The 23,624-nt window shown below is 52.1% G+C and overlaps 1 pseudogene; it reads right to left on the reverse strand.

Moving 5' to 3' along the window:
- The window catches only part of LOC141928914 (hydrocephalus-inducing protein homolog), a 99,604-nt pseudogene that overhangs the window by 2,189 nt on the left and 73,791 nt on the right, over nucleotides 1-23,624 (reverse strand).

A 23,624-nucleotide genomic window follows, 5' to 3' on the forward strand; every position in this document is an offset into this window, starting at 1 on the left:
GAAAAAGGGCAGCGCTGGTCATTCTGCACATAAAAATATACCAGCTGTGCTGAAGCCAGCCTCAAGAGCACCAAGCTCAGCACCCTGCTTCCAAGAACGGCTGTAAGCAGCCACCAAGGAAGAGTGCGAGGCTGGGGAAAGCGTGTGAGGTATTTCTACTTGATACTCTCCCGACTGCCCATTGATTCCAGCTCACCAGTGTCCTGGTCCACCTGTGCTTAGCAGCCCCCGGTGGGACCCTCACAGAGACTGAAAGGTGAGTGGGGGGTGTGGAGAGATGCCTGCTGTTCAGTACCCACCCAGGACACCTACAGTCCCACCAGTGGGCACGGGGAGGTATGAGAGCAGGCATGTAGCTTCTCAGGAAGCCAACAGCTCCTTGGAAGGCCCCACAGCCCCATGTCCACACTTACCATTGCGTTAAAGACTGCTTCCTTGTAGGAGAGGAAGGTGAGCTTGTAGTCCTTCTTGGCAGAGCCTGGCACATCAATGTATTCCAGCCCCTGCAGCACAGAACTGCTTTCCAGGTTTTCTGGTTTGAGCATGTCTACCACCACAAGGAACCTGTGGGTGAGAAGAATGCAGTGAAGGTCAACAGGAAGGACTCCCACAGGACACCCCTCATGGTGGGGTACAACCCAGCCCCTCTCTTCCTCAATGCCCCCGAGGGAGCCAGCTCTCATCCGCCTGGGAGGAAAGCCCTCCGGGACGGGTCTGCGTAGGCAGAACATGGTCAGTGTGATCCCAGACACCTACAGGCAGAAATAGCCAAGGAGAGTGAAAAGCTTGCAGGAAGGAGCTTCCAGGCAGTGGGAAGCTCTTCCTTGCACTGCTGCAGGGATTGCTGATGGGATGAGACTTCCTGGGCTAGAGTCACCACTGTGTGGCCTGTTCAGCCAGTTGGAGACAGGGATGAGCTCAGTGTAGGAAGTCCTACATGGCACCTGCTGGAAATGGTCCCTGAACACTTTGGGGTCTCAGCAGTCCCTTGCAGGAGATAGTACAAGCCTGTCCCATCTGGCAATGGGAAATAGAGGGAGTCCTAGAGACAAGAAATAGGGTAAGTGAGCTCGCCTGCTCTCTGCCTGGACCAGTTACTGGCTCTTCAGCACACCTGGACAGTCCCATGTCTCAGGCTGCCACCTGAGCAGCTTTGGGCAGGTCCAGCTGGCAGAGCTGTGACCGCAGCCCCGTGTCTTGCGCCGGTGGAGATGGCATCGTTGTTCCCACCGGGGCTGGCGCAGTCACAGGACACGGGCAGCATATCTGGGCAGAGCAAGCTCACAGCGGCCCTGCAGCAGAGCTGCTCTGACCATCCTAACACCCCTTTCCCTGGGCACATCAGCTGCCAGCCCTGTGATCGTGCAGGGACAGCCGTGCTAAGGGGGTGGCAGTCCCTGCTAAGCTCAACTGCCCCAGCATTACTGCCTGTCAGCTGGCACGGCAGGGTCCCACCAGCCAGGGTGAGCCATGGAACGTTCATATCCAGTCCTCATTTGGGGTGCCAGTGGGTCACAGCCACCTACCCTGGGGCATCTCCTCTGCCTCCAGAGCAGCTGAAAACTGCAGGACTCTTCATGCAGGGCTGTATGTTAAAGAGATGCTGAGCATGTCCAACCCCACAGGGCACAGATCTGCTGAGCACCCTGGAGATTGTGCCCACAAGTCTCCAGCCTCCACTCAGGCCTGAATTCTGGTGTGGGAGAAGGTCAGCTGGAGTGGGACAAGGACCCCAGCAGCTCCAGCACCCCAGAGCCCTTCTGCACTGACCCCCTTGATTTAAGAGCTTGCCCCTGGTCTGCCCATGCGACCAGAGGGGCCAGTCACCCCCATCTGCCCAGTCCCAGACCTGCAGGAAGGGCTCTTTCCAAAGCTCCTGAAAGAGATGTCAAGAGAGATCTCAGTGTCATTTCCCACCTGGCTGCTCATGGCCGGGGGGGGCACTGAGAAATGGCAAGGCAGCTTCTCCCCTCTAGTTCCCTGCGTGCTGCAAAAGGGCCCCAGCAGGGCAGTGCAGGCAGAAGTGGTCACGCCCAGGGTGTGGGGAGCCTGTGCAGCCCACAGGGCTGAGCACAGGGGTCTCTGAGCCCCCCTGGGCTGCACAGGCAACGACCAGGAGCTGCACAAAACAAACTTCATTTCCTGGACCATCAGACAGCCTGGCTTTTTAGGTTAGCTGCTCCAGTACGTTTAGTAGTCAGTCCAGACCTCCCACCTGAACTTCCCTTACACCTGGCCTCTAGCCACCAAGAAACCCAGTTTCCAACATAGGATCTCAGGATAATTTCTGTTCATAGGGGACCTCTGAAGGTCATCTCGTCCAACCTCCTGCCCAAAGCAATGAGGGTCATGCTCTGAGGGTCAGCGTGCTGGCACAGCTCACATACCTGATGCTTCTTGTTCTCAGAGTTCATGGTTAGGGGTTCGTAAGTGATCGTGTAGGGCTTGTGGAAAAATTCAGGCCCCTTCCAGTGTTGCCCCCTCAATGACGCCTTGCACAGTGCACGTCCTTATTGTTCGGGTTGGACAGGAGGATGGTCTGACTGTGCTTCTCGCGCACGGCACACGTGAAAGTCAGCGTCTGCAACAGAGGAGCACAGAGGCTGCTTGGTCACAGCGAGGAACCCTTTCCACTCTGACTAGCTTTATGCACAGGGAGCAGCTTTTCCTTGTCGTATACCAAATTTCCATTTGAGCCATAGATTTTGGCGTAAATCAAATTGTTGGTTCTTAGAGAAGGAAGAGGAATGAGTCTTTTGCATGCTGGGTGAAGGGGGCTGCCGCCTCCCTAGGAGGGGAGAAAGAAAACTGAAAGCCCTGGAAGCATCTCTCTCCTGTGCAAGGACAAGTCCTGCAGCCGCGCAGTCCCTTCGTGGGCAGGCTGATGAGCAGTTCCTGATTCTCTCTTGGGAGCAAGAGCCAACACCTCCCAGCTGCACGCTCCTGCAAGGCCTGTAAGGGCCAGGAGTCCTCCACGTGGCATCCCTGTTCCCCAGGAGCTGGATGCAGATGCCTTGTCTGCTCCTAGTGCTGAATGCCCTCCCCCACCCCGACAGGGAGGAAAAATGTGGGTGCAGGTGCCATATTGTGGCTATAGCTGGGTGGCTCTGGGGGACGTGGGGGGGTTCTCAGAAAAGCCCTGCAGGGTGTCCCCACGGCAAAGGTGCTGCAGGGCGGAGCCAGGACAGCTGAGGTACTCGCTGGAGGAACAGCACCTTTAATAGGGGAGGAAGGCAACTACAGGGCTCACAGATTTTGGGAACCCTGCCCAGGGGTTTTCTCAGCTCTCTGGGACACCCAGGCAGGATGACAGGCAGGAGTGACTCTATGCCTGTAAGATTCCTCTAGTTCCTGCCCTGGGAGAGATGTGGTGCAAATGGTGGGGTAAGGGGGCACCTGTCCTGTCTCTGTTCCAGTTACCTCTTTGGACACAGGGGTATCCATGCAGCATCCTGCCAGCATAAGCTGGAGCAGCTCACTGCCCTCGATGAAGCACTGCAGGCCCTCGCACTGGATAGCACAGCTCAGCTTAGAGGGGCAGAAGGTCACAACGAAGGGGACGTCCATTCCTGGGAAGATGTAACCCTTTGTGGGGCTGATGCAGAAATCTGGCTTGAAGCTCTTGATGTCCCACTTAAACCTTGCCAAGGAAAGCACAAGGACAGAAAGGAACGATTAACAACCGGGAGGCTGCGAACACAACGTGCCGTTTCTAATTCTCTTGTGGGCTTTTCCACAGCATCTCAGGCAGGGTGCTGAGCCACCTGGCACTAAGGCTTCAGGTTGGGCAGGACTCAGCTGCACCCATCTGTAAACAAGCTTTTGGTTGTACCCCTTGCTAAGTTCCAGGGCCTGACTGCACAGCCTTGGCTGCACAACTCCCCACTGGAATGGAAAAGCAGAGGACAACTCTCTGGGCAAGCTACAGCTCCATCCAACCCTCACCCAAGCTCTCGGCCACCAGAGAGGACAGGGTTTTGCATTACTTGACTCCTATGTCACCCGTGTTCTGCATGGTGAGGTGCCAGGATGTGTAGCTCTGCTGCACCACCACTCCAAAGCTGAGGTGTTCCTGGTCCAAGCTCATGTGGGTGCCCTGGCAGGAGCCCCGCACCATGAAGAGGGAACGCACCAGGCCACTGCACTCCAACATCACTTCTTCAGTGAACGGCTGGATGCAGCACTTTGGGGAGAAGATCACTTCCACTTTACAGGTCTCAGCTTCAGGCTTAGTTCATTGGTGGGCTTCAAGCAGAGAACCTGCCCAAAGAAATGAGTGGAGACTACTTCATCGGGCAACCGAGCTGTGAATCCTCCATAGAGTCTTCCCATTCCTGTTCTGTTCCCATCAACATTGCCCCAGTCCTACTCATTCCCAGGTACGCATCCTCAGCTACCAAAGGAATTTTCCTGTGATGTGTGCATCCAGCCACGGTGAGCTGGACTACGTCTTCCAAAGTAATTTCACTTGAGCTCCAGGAGAGCCATAACTCTTGGTCTTTAAAGATTACATTTCCATACCTAATACATCCTAACATATGTGTCTGAAATAGGTGAGGAATGGTACCTTCTTCTCACTTCTGGCTATGAGGGGAGTCCTGACACCTGGCTCAGATGAGGCACTCACACTGCCCAGCAGGGAGGACAGGACAGCACACAACTGTAATTAGCTACTAGCTCCCCCCAGAGCAGCTCACAGCTACCTGCAGGCATCCCTGGAGGCACAGCAAAGTGCTCTCCAGTGAAGGAAGGGGCCTTCCTGCAGCTCTGGCATGGTGGACTTGAGACTGAGCTTAAAAGTGAGAGGAGCAGCACTGTTGTTGGCTATGGTGACAATCTTCTTCACCGTCTGTCCGATGAAGAGGGCTCCCAGCTTCACCACCTTTCCTTGTGGTTCCACATGAAGTGCTAAGGCTTGGACAATAGGCCCAAGCCAGAGTTGACCTATAGATGAATCCTGTATATTTTATAACTGATAACCATTGTGCTAACAGGTATTATACTAAGTTATAACAAACCACCTACTCTGATATAAAGGGTGGAAGTGTTGAAGCCTGAGCAACAGGCCCTGAACCAAAACTGCTAACTCAGTATGTAATCATTAATGAAATATGCATGGAGGATGGAGCTATCTTGGATGTATCTTTCCCTTCCTTTATATATGAATAGAGTAACAGAGTCATGAAGACAGGTGCTTGTCCTCGAGACCTGATGTGAGACCTTGTGCATAATCCGATCCAATAAGCAGAGAAATTACCTTAGTTTCTTCCTTGAGCCCTGGCCAGGCTCTGGGGGGAACCTAATGTGAAATTTAAACCAGATATTTCCACTTAAAACAAAGGTGCCAGCTATTCTGGCTTGCTGATTTTTAGGTATATAAGGCTGGACCCGCTCACAGCGACTTTGGATGCCTCACCTACAGGTGGACGCCCCGCGTAGGATTTCCCACTTGCCGGGACAGGCTCAACAAATCCTCGCTGCACCCGGGGCTGCCCAGCGCCTGCGGGTCTGGATGGTGAGAACGGGTGCAAGTGGTGATGGATCTTTCTTAATCACTATTCTCTCTCTCAGGTAGTAATGATTTGATGCATTACCCTGTATTTTCCTATTTGTTTAAGTGCACTATTCTGTCTTTTCTTACTGTATGTTTTCTGTATTATTCTGTTATATTATTTAGTTATTTCTAGTAAAATACGCCTGCTCTTTTCACTCTGGTGTCTGAGTTTAATTGATATCCCTAATCAGCAAAACACCACAACGTCAACCTAAGGCAGGAGAAATTAATATAAAGCAAAAGGAAAGAAGGAGAAAAGGTTTTCTGACACCCTTGTGGCAGAAAACTAAAACATGGTAGGCTGGGGAAGAGATGAAGAAAACAAGCGAGAAAGCTGTGCCCGCGGCCTGTGCCACCTGGGGTTTTAAGATTTGGATTTCATCTCACCTTCATTTCCGTGCCCCTTCCTCGGACCTCAATAGTTTGCTGGCAAAGACCGTTGATTTCAAAAGGGATGAGCTCATGGTAAGACGCAATCTCTCTGGGATAGAAAGTGATGGGCACCGCCACTGTCCCTCCTGGGCGTAGGACGTACCCTGGGAATTCCACATGGAGGTGTGAGGTGCTGGTGAACAAGCAGCTCAGACTGGCAGAAAGCACAGCTGAGAGGAGCAGAGGTGTCACAAGGCTGTGTGTGCAACATCAGGGCTACTTAGGGCTCTCCTGTCTCCACTCCCTGCGTCCTCAGGATGTCACCCACAGTGCTCATGAGGACATGGAGCAGGCACATGCTAAGCAAGGGCTGAAGGAGTGTGTGGAGAAGGCCTACCTCACATCCTTATCTGGCTGGTTCGTGATGATGAGGCTCTGATGGGAAGGTGCCACTCCAGCGTAGTAGATGAAGCAGGTTCCAAAGTTGAGTCTGGTAGTGGAGAAGTGGACAGTGGGCATTACCACAGTGGCCAGGAACACGCAGGTAAACCCTTGTTGATCTGGCGAGGAGAAAGACAGCATGAGCCCACTGAAGATATGGGAACTACAACTGCAAACACCGAGGAAGAGGATGGGGGGCAGCTGGCTGCACTGACAATAAGGAAAAGCAAGTGCCAAAAGACTCCAGAATGGCAATAGAAGGTAGAAGGCTTGGTCCAAGAGGGAATGGGTTTTTGGAGAGTCGTGGCCCTGCTTTGTGCAGCCACATGCTGAGCTGTGCGGCCACATGCTGGCAGGACCTTTCTGCACGGTGGGACCAGCACAGCAGAGGCCTGGCAAGGAGAAACAGCTCCATCTCCACACACATCTAGGACCCCCCCAGATTAGGGGCAGAGGGGGCCTGGGGGATATGCCCTGCCACAAAAGTGCTTCCCAAAGTCATCCTGGGTAAGCACTTATTAAAATACTCCATTCAGAAGCTGTCAGGCTCTTTATTTCTGCAACAGGAGCCTCTTTGCCTCGTTCAGGCTCTTCAGTGACAGAGCTCACCCCTAGCTCTGGGCTCCTGCTGCCAAGCTGCTGCGTAGGGAAGGTGAAGGTCCCGTATTAAACCCTGGTGCCTCACCTGCAGCGTCAGCTCTATGTCTTTTAAAGAGCACATCCTCCGTGGGTGAAAAGCCAGCTGGGTCTCTGCTTTCCCTTCGCCTGCACAACTGTCTGAGGGGTGACAGTAAGGACCTGCTTACAGGCTGCGGGGCCACTCAGTTCCCACGAGAAGGTGAAGCTGAACTTGCTGTTATTGTGGATGCTAAAGAGATGCTGGACATTCTTGTTCAGCTGTATCTGCAGGGAAAAGCAGTGAGGACTGGGGGTTAGAGCACATGCAAAGTGTCAGCTGCCCAGCAAGTGCTCCTCCCTAATGTGCTCCTGCATTTTTCATATTCAGCTAATGACCTGTATGAAAGATCAATCTCCCTCCCTCCAGAGACCCATAAATGAAGAAAAACATTCCCTTGTGTTCAAACGTCTCTGTGAAGCTCCTGGTTCAGGCCCAACGTTGCAGGCCTTTGTGGGGCAAATGGTTCAGGGAAGCAGTGCTGCTCACCTCCTTGAAATCAATGACGATCTCCTGTGCACTGAGCTCCGTGACACAGCCGTCGCTGTCCTCACACCTGACAGACGTGTGCACGCTATAGCCGGTGGCCTTGATATTCAAGGAGAGGGACTGGGTCTTCCTCTTGACATCGCACTTGAGGCTGAAGACCGCCTCTCCTTCTAGTGTTGGTGTGAAGAAGACTGTAATGGGAAACCTGGCGAGAGAAGACCCTTTTTGCTCCATTTGCCATCTCTTGGCTTTCCTGGCCACACGTTGCCTGCTCTATGGGAGAGCAGCTGTGCAATGGCCCTGGTGAGGCCCCAGGCCTGGGAGAAAGCAGGAGCAGCACTCTGCCCTTCCAGGGCCTTCCACTATGGAGCAAGCCCTGGTCAGCCCTGCTTAGGGTACGATGATCCCATGCAATGAAATGCCAGAGGATACAACAACAAGGCATCAAACCCTGAGCTAACGCTGACCTTGCTGCCCTGTCCACATGCTACAGGGCACCACTGGGTCGAGACCCCACTTCTGTCCCAGACACAGAGGAGGGCACTCGTGGAGACCCCCAGTCTCTCTGATCTATATGACAAGGGTAAGTAACATCCTCTTTGCCAAGAGGAGTCGTCCAGCTCCCGTGACAGCAGCACAACGTGGGTGCCACCAAACTGCCTCTTTGTAATTTTTGTGGGTAATTTCTGGATATGTGATCAAAACCAAACAAACTACAGAGATGTAAGGAATTACCACTTCTCAGGTGAGCCACAGTAACTGATACAGGATGCTTTCTTGCACTCTGTGGCAAGCCAAAATTCAGCATCTTTTAAGACACAGCAAAGCTGCCTGGAGCTAATGTGTTCTCCTTACACCCTGGCAGGCTGGGAGTGGGCACAGGGACATCCATGATGGATCAGCAAATGAGTTGGTGACTGCTTATACCGCTTGAACTCACAATCACGTCTGAGCACAAATCATGGCTGCAGTTTACAAGAAAAGAGCATCTGCTTTCTGACAGGTGATCCTGCAAAACACAGCTAGTTGCCTAAGCCTGTTGCTGTCCCCCATGATGGGCTCAAATGCTGCCTGCAGTGCTGCTTCTGTGCTTTGTTGCTCTTGGCCCTGCACTGACCGCACATGGTGGGCTTTCTCGCTAAAGGAACACAGGGAAGAGAGGAGACCTTGCCCACTTAGAGCTGCTGGCTCAGGGGTCACAGGGGTAATACCCCCAAACATGCTTTTGTCATCAAAACTAGAAGATCCAAAGCCTGAATTTCTGCACCCACCTCTGCTTGCTTCCCTGGCTGGATGCAACCTCTCTCTGTGTGGCAGAAGGCGGCCACCTGTTCTGGTGGGGCTTCAGGGTCTTGGCAAGTCCACTGGAACGAATACGTGGAACTGGTTGGGTTCATAACCATGAAGGTCCTGGGAACACAAAGCAAAAAAGACTACTAAGGTGATGCTGGGACATTAGTGACTCTGTCCTGCAGCAGACATCAGGCACTGCCCATCCTCGACACTACCCGGAAGGAGTTATTTGGTACAGTGGAACAAGATTGGGAGCACAAATATTTCATCTGCTTTATAAGGGCCCTGTCTGTTTCCCGGGTGGCTACAGATTAATGTCTATTGACAAAGAAATTCTCAAGGATATAGCCAAAGTCTTGCATGCTAAAACGATAAGATCAAGCGAAAATGGTAAAATCAAGTCCAGTCAAACTCCTTTGGAAGATGGTACTCTTGGTTGTGGTTGCAGCCTTCATTGACCATGTCTGACTGGTATCTCAAAAGAGCAAGAATGTCCCAAGGATGCTCTTCAAAGGGACAAAGGTTGTACTGGCCCTATTGCACAAGCTGGGGTTACGTGGTTGTCCCAGACTGACCCATACCTTATTGAAGAAAGGGACAAAGAGAACAAAAAATGGGCCAGTTGGACTTCAGTGACCACCTTGTGCCAGGTCCAAAACAGACTCGTGGCCAAGGGTCAGCAGATCACAGACAAGGCACAAATGTGCCCTGAGGCTTGGAAGAGCAGCTGGAGAGGTCTCTGGTTAAGAAGGGTAACCAGGAGACGGTCATCAGGAGAAGCCATGTCCGCACACTTACCTGCTGTGCCTGCCACGCACTCCAATTGCCTCAAACTCAATCACTCTTGTGCTGAGATCTAACGTTGCCCCCTTTGGTCCCTGCAACTCTGGTACACGCCTTTTTGCAGTGATGTAGTCAGAGTCTTCCAGCTCAAAGTGGCAAAGTGACATCAGGCTTCTCCCCTTCACAGCCACCTCTGGGCCCTTCTGATTTGGCCTCAGGTTAGGAATACTAGAAAGAAAGGGACCAGTATTAGCCAGACTAACATTTCCAGCCAGCCAGCTGCTTGTTTATCTCCTTGTGCAGCACAGTGTTGCATCCTCTCTCCATGTAAGCACCGATCAGCAAATCAAACAGAACTGCACTCCCCATCAGAGGCAGTGGAGGTGAAATGGCAGAAACACAGAGACTGACTGCAGCACACAGGTTTCTAGGTAGATAAGGTGGCCATGCTTGTCTGATAAAAAAGCATAGCTAGGGACTAGCTGGCCCCTTGACAGCCTTTCTGGATCTCTCGTTCCAGATTTTGGAACCCTCCAGAAGCTTAGTATTTCATACAGTGTCTTGTCCCAGTGTCTCCATACCTGCTTCTACCAAGGCTGGATGATAATTTGCCTTTGCTCCTGTATGTTGGTTGTTTCTGCTGCCTCGCTGGGGCTGGCTGTCCCCAGGTCTGCACTCCCACCCACCCCAATCACAGGCAATACCACAACTACCCAGCGGTAGCACGAGTTGAAAAGTGCCTGGATGCTTCCTACCTGCAGAGCATACGGCTCTCAAAGTCCCCCACGTACACCGGAGAGAACTTCATCTACAAGAGCTGCTCCTGTCCTGCAGGGATGGTGCTGCTGCGGGGCTTGACAGAGAACGGTGAGGTGGCACTGACGGTGTTCAGAGATGAGCTCAGGGAGGAAGAGACCTGCTCCAGAGCGCGGCCCAGCTGGCTCGAACAGCGGCTAGACTGGAGCTTCACAGAGGCACCAGAAGTGGAGGCGAGGAAACCCCCTGCAGTAAAGGAAGAGGTTATAGCATGACATCTTCTTTCAAGGAGAAAATCCTTTGTTCCCAGCAACTCTGCCTCCTGCTGCAGGTGGACAGAAGGGAGCTGGGATGCACTTGGAGCACCAAGGGTTTTCAGCAGGACTCCCAGTGAAGCACAGGGAAAGTGCACGGTTTGCTTTTTGCTTCTGTGTAACTGCTCGCTAAATCATAATCCCAGAAAGTCCTGGGGACAGGTGGGAAAGTGAGGACAGGTGGAGAACAGGGTGCAGGGCAGCAAATACCATGACAAGGCCCAGCAGAGACCCAGAGAGCTGCCTGAATCAAAACACACCACTGAACATCACTCCGTAAAGATACTGAGATGACGGACAGGAGACTATGTGTATGTTAGCAAATTCAACGGGCCCAGGACTGAAGCCAACTGCTTCACTCCAGTCTGTTAAACTCTCTCCATCTCCAGGACTGGGGACCTAAATGCAAACTTCTGCAGAATGGTTTCTGGCCAGCTTTCATTACCAAATCATGTCCAGGAACTAACAGTAGAGATGTGTGTGTTACAGCACCTGGATAAATTTCTGGGCATCATTTCATGTCCCAGTACAGCCAGCCTCAGAATCACAGAATCATCTAGATTGGAAAAGACCTTGAAGATCATCCAGTCCAACCGTTAATCTAGCACTGACAGTTCCCAACTACATCATATTCCTAAGCGCTATGTCGACTCTACTCTTAAACACCTCCAGGGATGGGGACTCCACCACCTCCCTGGCAGCCCATTCCAACACCCAACAACCCCTTCTGGAAAGAAATACTTCCTAATATCTAGTCTAAACCTTCCCTGGTGCAACTTGAGGCCATTCCCTCTTGTCCTATCGCCTATGACTTGGTTAAAGAGACTCATCCCCAGTTCTCTGCAACCTTCTTTCAGGGAGTTGTAGAGGGTGATGAGGTCTCCCCTCAGCCTCCTCTTCTCCAGACTAAACAACCCCAGTTCCCTTAGCCGCTCCTCGTACGACATGTGCTCCAGACCCTGCACCAGCTTCGTTGCCCTTCTCTGGACACGCTCTGCTGACGTGGAAGTCCTGGACACAACTTATATGACCAATTTGATCAAGTTGATGCCACTTTATTACAGGATACACATCAATTTATACACTATCAGAAGCTTCACGCGGCACTATCTTCTTGTTAATAGGCTAAAGCTACTTGTTCACTCGCCCTTCTGCCTTCTATGATTGGTCCCAGTGTGGTGTCCACGCGCTGCTCTCCCCCCAGGTAGACCCCCTGTTTTCGACATTCCAACATCTTTATCTCTTGGCCAGGAATGTAGTTTCTCAGGCCGTCTCGACCTTGTTTATGTCCTTGAACACAGCTGCAGCCTGCTGTTACAGTGAGGCCCCTTGGTCTGGATCGCTCACAACATGTCCGTTGTTCTCCAGCAATGCCACAATGCTCGAGTAATTCAATGTCCTTTTTGTAGTGAGGGGCCCAAAACTGAACACAGTAATCGAGGTGCGGCCTCACAAGTGGCGAGCACAGGGGGAAGATCACTTCCCTGTCCCTGCTGGCCACGCTACTGCCGATACAAGCCTCAGTGCTTAGCATTAAGGATATGTTCATTAAGGACAGCATTAAGTCCTGCTCCCCTGTCGCCTGCAGAATTGAGTTTTGCTTGTTACATGTGGTGGAGAGAAGGCTTTGGGGAACAGCGCTGCTCTGACCTTCACACCCTTTCCCCCCTTCCTCTTTGTTGGGCTTTCATAACCAATGACCAGAGAGCTGATGGCACAGCCCAGCAGACTGGCTTCAGCACAAGTGTGCCCTGTGCCGGGGAAGAGCCAATGCCAGGACGCACAGAGGAGGGAGATAAGCATGTTCAGGGCATCAAGGACTTGGGCTGAGTTGTCCCATCTTGACCATCAGGCAAGCTGCCTGTGCTAGGAAACACACGGGTTGCCAGCTCTCCTCACTCCTGTTTCTGATGAGACCTCTTGGACACACAGCCCTGTTTCCCCGCAGAACCACGCTGCTCCCAAGCAGACTGTGCGCTCAGACACAACCGCGTTACTGCGGGTTGGTGAGTCATGGCCCCGCCATTGAGCTCCAATGGCTGCTGCGAGCAGGGGCTCTGCCTGCAGCAAACACTCCCCTGCCCGAGTTAAGAGGGTTAGTTTTCGACAGTGACGTCGCATTTTCCCTGGATCAGGGAATTGCACACGGACAGTGACTGCAGGTCAGCTAACTCGTCGTTACACCATCAATTTTCCCCAGTCTCAGAGACTTCCCAAAGAGGTGCCCGAATCTCCCCCTTCCCAGACCTGACCCACCACGTGGCTCTCCCCCAAGCCAGGCTCAGCTCCCGTGCAGAGCACAAGTGTCAGAGCACTCATAGGAGGCTCTGAGAGGTAGAGAAGGGGCAGGGAAAAAGTCTCCAGCTGCAGCTGGGAAGGTGCTGATGAAAGTGGACAACCAGACAGGGACAAAAAAGAAATTTATGTTTTGGGGGGAAGCGGCATGGTCATCTCCCCAAGCCCTCAGCTGCCAACCAAAATGCCCTAGGCACCCTGAGCTGTCACACAGAGCCAGTCCCTTACCATCCAGACTGGGCGGGAGCGGCTCCCCAGCACGGCTCACTGCACTTTCATCCTCCATGGCCGCCATCCAGGTGTATTCCAGGGCCACATTCCCTGTATTGGACAGCTGGAAACTGGAAAGCAAGGAGGAGTTTAAAAAGAAAAAAAAGAAAAAGCCTAATAAATACAAAGTGAGTAGAGAAGTAACACTGCGTGGTGGGCTCCTGACACCCCTTTCTTTATGCTGAGTAGCATCTTCTTTCCCAGACAACTCTGCCACATCTAGATTGCTGCCCTGGGCTGCCCCAGAAGTATTTCCGAGTTTGGAAGTTACAGAGGAAAGGGCAGACATGGTGCCCAGGAGACTTATTCTGGTCTTACGTCTCCGTTTTACGTTATTTTGACTGCAAACCCGTCCTTGAGCAGATAAGGACAGGCATCATGCAATGAAAGCAAAACCAGGGCTGTTCTCAGCAGAAAGGCACAGCAGAATTGAACCTCTGCTGGCACACCTTGGTGCGATGGCAGCCACCATCTCCTGCTTGGCTTTCTGTGCATATATATGGGCCCCAGCACCTAGCCAGGAATTGGAAAGGATGAAACAATAAAGGATTTGTTTAAAAGGATGAACAGCAGGTGAGACTGAATGTAAAGCCCGAGAAGGGACTCAGGTCCACATGTGGGAGATCTCCAGGCCCTGGGATGTGCCAGATTATGTGTGGAAGCTGAAACCTCAGACTCAGCAGGCAGGAGCACCCCCCTCCAAGGCTGATCAGCCTGTTAGAAATCAGAAGAGGTTTATTAAGTGGCCGAGCAATAAACATGTCAGTGTAACTTTAGCGAGCACAGGACCATGAGTAGAAGGAAAAGCAGTGGCCACTGGAGAGCACAGCACAGCTCTGGGGAAGCAGACATGGGTCAGCCCTGGGCAAAGGCAGTCCCCACTTGTAGGTCCGTCTGGCCTCCAGCACTCATGTGAACATCCTCGTCTGGAAGAGCAAGGTCTCCTTGAACTCAATCATGTCCGTCTTCAGCTTGAACTCGGCATAGTCAACGACAGCACTGAGGCGAAGTTCCACCTCGCGGATGCTCTTCTCCAGGACAGTGTGAACTGGTTCTGGGTCGGTCTCGATCACCTCTGAACAGGAGAGGGAAGAATCACTGACCAGAGCCCAGAAAGCCAGGCTGAGCAGGGAATCTTTTGGCCTCTAAAATCAGCCACATATAAGGGCTAGAAAGGACCATTCCCATTTATTTCCCTTGAAAGATAACCAAATTTGACCCTTCCGCTATAGTATTTGTTTCTACCCAGTGATCACAGCAGTCACCACGACTGTGAATACACCCATGGGGACTATGACCGGGTATCAGCCTCTGTGTTTCAACCCTGTAGTGTCTGACCTTTTTCCTGGCCTCCTACAAATCCAGCAGGCTTCCAAATCAGGATTAAGTTCCCCTGCTGGAGCTCTGTGGATGGAGAACCCCAAGACTGAACAAACCTAGAAAGCACCTTTTCCTTCTTGTCTCAGGAGAAAGTGCTTTCCAGATGTCATGTGCGGGGCAACAGCCACACTGGTGGTGGCTGGGGATGGGCATTTTGGGATGGGAGTGAACTCACTAGGAAAGTCTCCGACTGCTGATGCTCTGATGGGGAAGAAGTTCGGTTTACAGGTCTTAAAATGGTTCAGAAACTGGGGAAGAACCATCACCCAAGATAAATGTGTCTGGCAACAACAATAGTAAAAAGCAAGAGTTTCTGGAGATGACACTTCTCCAGACTCCTGCGTGACTGCCATACAGTACCTGGGCTGCTCCATAATGAGACATCCTACACCATACAGAGACCACAACCAGAACCTCTGGTACCAGTGTAGGCAGAGCTCAGAGCTCGCCCACAGCGTGCTGGTGGGGTAGCCAGCACACACAGAAGAGCACTAGTGTTGCTCTCCACTTCAGAACAAGAGACAGAGCACAGTGGATTTAACTCCTTGTTGGTGAAAAGGTACTGAATCAGGTGAAGAGATTTTAACACCATAAAATGTATTATCATAAAATGTGGCATTCAACACAGGCTGCAACACTTCTGCTTTTGGCAGAGACCAATAGTTTGCAAGTGGCAAAATGTCTCTTGTCAAAAAGACTTCCCCTTCTTGTGGGGGTGTATCAGGCCACCGTGCATCCACCTCTCTCCTGAAATGCACTGCTGGTTAACCGCACGGGTGGATTACATGTCAGGAGGAAGCAGGAGCTGCTTAGCCAGCAGAGATGGCAGCCTGCTGCCGTCGGCTGTTCTTCTTGTGGACGCTCAGTTAGCTTTTGCTATTGTGCTTCTTACCTTCTTCTTGACAGGCCATGTGGCTGCCGGGCCCCTCATGGCATCCACCCACTTGACGGTGCGCAGGCAGTCGTCCCAGTCGGGAACCTGCTCTGGCAGCAGCTGCAAAGCGATCCGAGCCACCTTACACCTCACAGGGTGCTTTTTGAAGGCGACTGCAATGTCCGATCTCAGGGTCACTGTGATGTTCTTAGCACAGCCAGCATGGAGGTGTCCCACCTAGGCAGAACCAGAGACCGAAGACCAAACTGGAATCCCTGGCAAGGGCAGGACTGACAGCAAAGGGACTGATGTGCTGAGCAGCTGTGCCAGGAATCTGCGTCTTACTGTGTATCTATCTGAGGTTTGATAAAGTACAAACAAAAGATGCCACCTCCCGTAACATGGAGCCTTTTCTGTGGGGCAGACAGCCCTGCCCCAGCAAAGCCAGGGATCGCAGCTCCTACATGGCTCTCTACCGGTCTGTGGGGACTCCCTGCGAGCTCCTGGGAACCCGCCGGGCACTGCTTGAGCAGCGGGGAAAGGCAGAGCCGTCCAAGCTCACCTGGGGGGAGAAGTGAAACAGGGCGCCTGCCAGCCACTCAAACCACATCGCCTCCGTCCTGCTGCGATTGGTGATCGTGAAGCTCACGGTGTAGGGTGTCCCGATGTGACAGTCCCCGAACTGGATGTGATCCACCTCTGGCAGCTGTTAAGAATGAGAGCAAGGGATCTCAGCGTGTGGTGAGGTCCATCTGCCCCCCCCCATCTACAGACACGTTATGTCCAACTCTACCTTGCTCCAAACCTTCCTCCCCCTGGGAGATGCAGCTGCTCCCCATCCTACCACTTTCAGGGAAATGCCCTGACACATCCCTAAACATGTGGTTGCAGCTGTGCAGAGACATGCAGTACAGCCTGCACTGCCTCTGTGCACACGGCTGGCACGCTCACAGACCGCCAGCTCTGCTGGGTGACAGCACAGGCCTGCTCTTATAGAGGACACAGATTATCATACACGGTCTTCATCTCCACAGTATCCCACGGGCGAGCAGACCTCCTTTTAGAGATACTCAGCTGAATGCTGGTATCTCTGACCCCACCCTACTAGCCTGTAAGCTTCTCCCTTGACAGAGGATCTTCCCTTTGTTCTCAAGTGTGGCTGCTCTCCAGGCTACAAAAGGCAACAGGATCTGTCTCCTAAGGTTGGACCACACCTGCACCAGCACAAGGTGAGCAGAAATGTGGATTTTCCTATTCCTTGCTCCATCTTGTCAGTCTCTCCTCTCTTACCCTCAATTATGTCTTCCTCCATATTGCCCTCAGCGTTCTCCTCACTGTTTGCCATTAGTTCATGGATGTTATCTAGCATGAAGTCATCCTCGTAGCCTTCACCCACCAGCTGAATGTTGGTTTCTTCATAGGGGTTGTCCACCACTGATAGGTGGATCCTCCCTTCCACACATTGGGCCAGGGTGGGTTTGAAAAGCACATCAAACTCTGCTGATTCCCCATGATGCAGGACCAAGGAAGCGGTGTGAGGCCTCCTCTCTGCACAACAATGGAAATCAGAGAAAAGTGATACAGCTGTAGAGAGAAAAATATTTCCATGGGGTATAGGAGGAATAAGAGGTTGAAACCCAGCTGTCTCTAAGCACAGGTTCTCCCACCGATGGTTCCAGACCCTCCTCCTATGGTCACAAGACTATGACACCACTGTGCATATCACTGTTAAAGTGTCTTAACCTCGGGGTAACACCCAGCTCTCACTCAAACTGCACCCAGCCAGCTCCTGCTATACATAAAGCTGAGTCAAAGGGTGGTTTTGATTTCTGTTGGCTGGCTGTGGGCTCAAGGGCTGCCTCCATTCAGGCTGGTAACTTCCCAAATGCAGCGAAGACCTCACTGAAGTGGTGATAGTCCCCCACAACCCAACCCACCATGTCCAGAAGAACAGAAAAACTTCCTACAACTTGTTAGGAGGAAACCCTACAAAGCATCCACATGAAAAACTAGGGGTACAGAGAGCCCCAGGAAAGAAACTGTGTCTAACATCTGGCTGCTGCTTGGCCAAGCCAAGAGCAGGGCACACATCTTCCCAATGACTGACCACACTTGATGGTTATTGAATTTACCTTCTCCAGGAGCGTCCTCCTCCATGCCTGCAGCTTGGTAGATGCAGTGTGTGGCGAGCCTGGCTTTCAAGAAGAAAACTCCCCCTTCATCCAACAGGTCTATCATCAACTAAGAAAAGGGAACACAGAACACAACCCCAGTGGTGTGGGTACAGGATGGCATGTGGATTGACACCGCACTGCTGCTGGTCCAGCATGGAGAACCCAGCATGCTTCCCTGCTTCAAACACAGCTGTTAGCACAAAGTTTAAGTAAAATCAGACAGGAAAAAAAACTGTTCAGAGGCATTGGAATGTAATTAAAATACAACCAAACAGGACAGAAAATACTAAAAGGAGCAGAATGTAATTAAACTACAACAGAGTTTAATTCAAATGTAGTAAAATGGGATCATATACAATCTAATGTAACTAGGACATCACATGTGCCCAGGTAAGAACCAAAACATGAGAAGGGAGACAGGGGAAAAGTAGTCCACCAACCTTCTTGTGTTGTGTTTAACTGAAAAGGACAGACTAGTCAGAAGAAACACATTTCCAAGAGGAATTCCCTTCCTGCAAAGCAGAAGTCAGTCATTTTCCCATGTTTTCTGGAACCTTCCCAGACCAGAGCACCCCCTGAGCAGGTCCTCACCTGGACAGGTACGATGCCGCTGTTATGAAGGACCAGGGGGAGTCTTTCTGAATCACCCAGCAACAGCTTCTTGAAGAGCAGCAGAGGGTTCCCGCTCTTATTGTGAAGGACCGGGCGCAGGACTGTCACCTGAGGCAGATTCCCATCCCCACTGATATTGAAGGTCAGGCTCTGTGCTTTAACTGCTGCAGGGCTGCAGGAGAGGCAGAGGAGAAATCATTAGGGCTGCTACTAACCCATTCACCACTTGGCAAGCAATGAAGTGAGTGCTGCCCGCTGTGTTTTCCCTGGCTGGTGCTCCTGTACCCCACGACACAGCTCCCCCTCACCCCTCTTCTCCCAGTCCTATCAGGGCCATTCACAAGAGGAATCTGCTCTGAAGAGCCAGAGCCTTCCAGAATAACAGTTAAATATCATTTCACTTCATCAAATCATGCAGTACAGCACGTAAATAATGAGGCAACAGATGAGATGTGGCAAATTTGCTGGCAGCGGTGATGAGAGACGTGCAAAAAGCACAAGCACAGCATGGAAACAGTATAAAACCAAGAAGGGAAAAATAAACAACACCATCAGTAAAGATTATTTCCAAGGACACTAAAAAAGGAATAGCTTGTTATGGCAGAAAGCTGACTTATCTCGTCCCAGTTCAGAGACTAAAGGGTTGGGGAAGAGCAGGTCAGAGCCCTGGTACACAGGTACCAGGACAGAGGAACTGGGCTCCTCTTTCATAAAGGGTCCAATCGCTCCTTTAACATCAAATATCTTAATATAGCCCTGGTAATCACATAGGATCATCTCATTTTAACATAAACAAGGAGGAAATAATGCCTGCTGACTTGCTGGCACAGAAATCGCTGCATCTAATCCTCTGGCCTTGGAGAGCCCCAGGTCAGCTGTTGCACATCTCCATTTTTTTCTGATTTAGTAACTTCCAGTTGGCTACCTAATATTACACTGTCCTCATAGCTACTCCCACAGGCTAAACTAAGACTCTTACTTTTCTGCTCTGCTCTATCTAGTAGTTACTGCTTCCTATAGGATCTAATGCTAAGTACCCTGCCTAGGCCTACTGAAAGAGTCAGGGTTAACGAGGGCCTTAGGTGCTCCCCGAGGAGAGGTAGCTATTAGAAAGGTCACTCCCAAGGTTTCCCAGGGTGAGTTACCTTGCCTGGACATCAAGGGAAGCCTCAGAAGTGCACTGGTAGTTCTGCATCCTTTGCGGAGTGAAGGTCACCGTGGCAAAGGTGTGGGAGCGGCTGGGCACACACATCCGAATGGGTTCCACCTTGAAAACGTCACTAATATGGCTGTTAAGCTTGGGGGAACCCACAGAGCAGTGTTAGGAGGAAACTTCCTTCAACGTGATGCAGTCTTATTCATCTATGCATTGTGGGGAACAGTCCCGACAGAGTGTCTGTCTTCCTGCTTCCCTGGACAGGCTCCTTCCATCCCAGGGGGTGACTCCAAAGTGGTGCTGACCTTGCACAGGGAGCAGCCATAAAGCCCAGGCGTGCAAAAGCTCACTTCGAAGTGCTGGGCAGCCACCCCAGCACCCATGGGAGGTGGGGGCTGCATGGAAAACCCTGCAAATAACCTAGAATTGGCCTTTAAAGAGAAGGAAAAGACCAGGGAGCCTGAGGAAATAGTCTGCTTTGAGCCCTGGCACATCAGTCCAGTAAAAGTCCCCCTCTGAGTGTGCTTCCAAGAGATACTCAGGAGGGTTCAGGTCTCCCCACAAAGACCCAGAGGGGTGAGCCAAAACCTTGATTGAGACATGATGAATTCAACCCAACTGTCACCCCAGCACTGCTGCTCTCTCCTGCAGTTTGACCTGCACTGAGCTGGACTAGTCCAGGCAGGAGGAAACCAGGAATCTGTGGGACGAGGCAGGCTATCCCACAGCCTTCAGAGATCACCAGTCACCTCGGCCTCTTGATCTTACCTTACCGTGGATGGGTTTGATGGAGAGGACCACATCACAGGGGACTTTGTCCACATTGTGGATCTTGAAGGGAGCTGTGGCCCGGTGCCTAACCAGAACATTAGTGAAGATAAACTTGTTCTCATCTGTGGTGAACACACCCTTGTCTTGCACTGTCTGTAGGATGTGACAGAGGTTGATGTTGCTGCAGATTCGATGCTCCTCAAAGATGGACTCTACGTCGTCAACCACAAATGCTGCAAGCAGACCAGAGGGAGGGCTGAGGATGGAGAAGCCTTCCTGTGGAATTTACCTGGAGCCCGCTGGCCTCTCAGAAGCCTTGATAACCTACCCAGGTCACTGCAAACCCCAACCTTGGGTCGGGGGGTTTGCTGTGAGGATGGAACTCAGTTGTCCTCAGTCTTAGAGGGTATTGCTTTCCTTTCATCCTTCCATGCATCCCTCCCAGCCTCTCCCCACTGGCTGACTTGAAAAGGACTGGAAACTCTGAGGATTTTAAGATGGGACTTCAGGGTCGGGGTGGCTCTCTATCCAAGCAGGAAGTTTAGGTGCTATCAGCAGCAGGTCTGGCCATGGGAATCTGTGGATGGGGCGTACCTGGGAGGCAGGACTCGGCAAATAGCGTATAGGGGATGCCAACGGGATTGTCCTTGGGGTCTCTGTCGCTGATATCGATGGACAGGTGCTCCTTGCATGTCCCCAGTCCCTTTGCGTAGCAATCCACCGTGATCACCTGCTGGTCCACAGGAGGGATGGAGCCAGAGCCAGGGTACACCGTGAACATGCCTAGTGTGAAGTGAGCCTGCAGAAAGAGTCCCAGGAGAGGCTGATGACTACCAACCTTGCCCTGAGCACCTCCCCAGCAAGGAATATGTCACTCCTTGGCCTTCAGCCAGGCCCAAGCACCCAGTCCCAGGGCAGGGGGAGATGACTCCACAGCCCAAAGGCAGCCCCAGGATGAGATGAACCCGCCAGGAGGAACTGCAGACCTGTCCTGAGTGGCACAGAGAAAGGAGTTTGGGTGTAAAGGGTGAAGGTGGTAGCTGGGATCCTTCAACCTCCAGGGGTAAAACAGGAGAGCAGAAATAACTGTGAGGAATGACAGGAGAGAAGAGAGGGGACTGGGAAGAAAAAAAAGAAAGGTCATCTGCTATCTATGGACTGGGAGTTCAGACAGGGATGTTCCACACCTGTGGTATTCACAGACCTATTTTGGCTGGCAGCTACCAAACACAGGACCTGCTTCCCTCTCTCGACCCCACAACTCCAGGTCTGAGCCAGAGCATGGGACTGTCAGTGGGACTGAGCAGCTCCTGCCTCTGCCTGCGGTGGGGAGATGACAGACCTCCATTGTGCAGACCATGTCTCATCACCCACCTGGGGCACAGCAGCGTCCTCCCACACCATCAGCAGCAGCACGCCTTGGGGAGCAGGAGCCACCCACCTGCATAAAGGGGTTTGCATCCTTCTGCAGCGAGTGCTTGCTTTGCTTGACCAAGGGAGTCATTTTGCTTAAATTCTCACTCTCCTGGGAGCAGGCGGATTTCCTTTGATGTGCACTGAGAGGAGAAAGCAGAGAACATCATGCTGAGCTCCACCTGCCTTTCTCTGGGGCCAAAGCTGGCCTTCCTCCCCATGGAGCAAAGCCCTCCTGCCCCCGGAGGGCTGCCTGCACCACCTATTGCTGTAGCTTATGGATAGAACAGCTCCATCCCCAGCTTTGTCCTGCACAGGGGGATACTGAGGCGTTTTTCTGCTCCCCGTTCACAAGCCAGCGATGCAGATGGACAATAACCCAGGTGTCCTGGCTGCCTGTCACACCCCAGCCATGCTGTGGTGCCTCCTCAGGCAGGAAGGGTGGTGCAGGTCTTCTCTCACCTTTTCCTTGGCGATAGAGCTGCATTCCGGTCTGCTCTGTAGATGAGGAATTTGAAGTCGAGGGTGCCTTTGTTCTCCAGCATGAAGGTGCAGGTTTTCCTGCTGCCGTTCACCAGGGCACCAAAGCTGATGAATGAGGCAGGGTAAATGCTGTTCTTGCTGAACATAGCTTTTGCTGACACCCTCACTGGGATGATGGCGATGGTCTCACCTTCCTCACAGATACTGGGCTCAATCACCTGCAACCGGAGGAGGGGTTGGTAAATACAGCAGAGAACAGCCTCTATCTCTGTCCCCTGACCCCATCTCCGGTCCCCATCAGCTCACTCTCCCTGTTTAAATGCCTCCTCCAGAGCCAGATTTTCAGCTCCACTTAGGAAACGTCACAAATGCTTTCTGAAAGACTGTTGTATATGTAGGAGAGAGGATGCTCCGGCTAAACCCAGAAGGCACGTGTCCTGCTTAGACTCTCAAGACACGGTGTGCTAACACCGCCCAGCCCAGGCAGCTCACCCGGCAGTGCAGGATGGGTTTGTCCTCGATAGCCATTTCCATCTTGGGGTGGAAGAGCAGCTCGACCTGCACGAGGTGCTTGGAGACAGTCAGCACGCCCTTCTGCGGCTGGACAGTGAGGTGGGATGCCAAGTCGGGTATGTTGGTATCTGCAGTTTGCAGCTTGAAACTGGGGAGAAAGGGAAGGAACAGAGACCTCTGCAGTTGAAAGTCCAGGTGCCACCAGCACAGCCAGGACTTTGCATAGGCCTGTAAAAAAAATAAAAGGGAAAAAGCCCAGCTCTGCTTGGGGAATCCCAGATCCTGACACAGAGCACAATCACAAGTGTTGCAAGCTAACCTCGACACTGAATGTTTTCATTCCCTCCTTTAGAGTCTCATAAAGAAAGGAGCTGACCCTCGAAGGATGGCAATGAATCTCAGCAGTGAGTGCCTTAAATTTCCCCATCTCACTTTCTGCTTCCTGCTGAGCTGTGAAGAACTGCTGGTGCGTGGCTGGATTCTCTATTAAAATATTTGAGATCTGAGAGCCCAGGCTTTCTATTTACCCAGGCCATGAGGTAGCCAGCATGGGAACAGGTTCTAGCCATGGACAGAAGAAGAATGCAGGCCTGGGCAGATGGTGGCACCATGAATTCACAGACCCACCTGTATGCAATTTCATACTTCCCTTTGTTCTTCAGAGTCAGCACTTGCTTTGTCTCATCCAGGACCTTAAGGATTCCAAAATCCACGCTGCCATCTGCACCTACAGAAAACCCCCAGAGCCAGGTAAGAAACAGTGAATATTTCTGAGCTGCAGCAGACTACACCAAGTGACAAGATACATTTCAAAGCTCCCAAGTCAATCTGCGCAGGAAGTCGCACACCTCAAAGCTGGGAAGTGAGAGACTGTCTGTGCCCTGACAGTGCTTCATTCCTCACAGTGTGCAGGATACGTGCTTTACGTATCCGTGATACACTTCCATCCCATGCCAGGCCATGCCAGGCCAGGCCATGCCAGGCCAGGTGGCTTTGGTTGCCCAC

This window comes from Strix aluco, chromosome 12, assembly GCF_031877795.1.
Source record: "Strix aluco isolate bStrAlu1 chromosome 12, bStrAlu1.hap1, whole genome shotgun sequence".
NCBI lineage: Eukaryota > Metazoa > Chordata > Aves > Strigiformes > Strigidae > Strix > Strix aluco.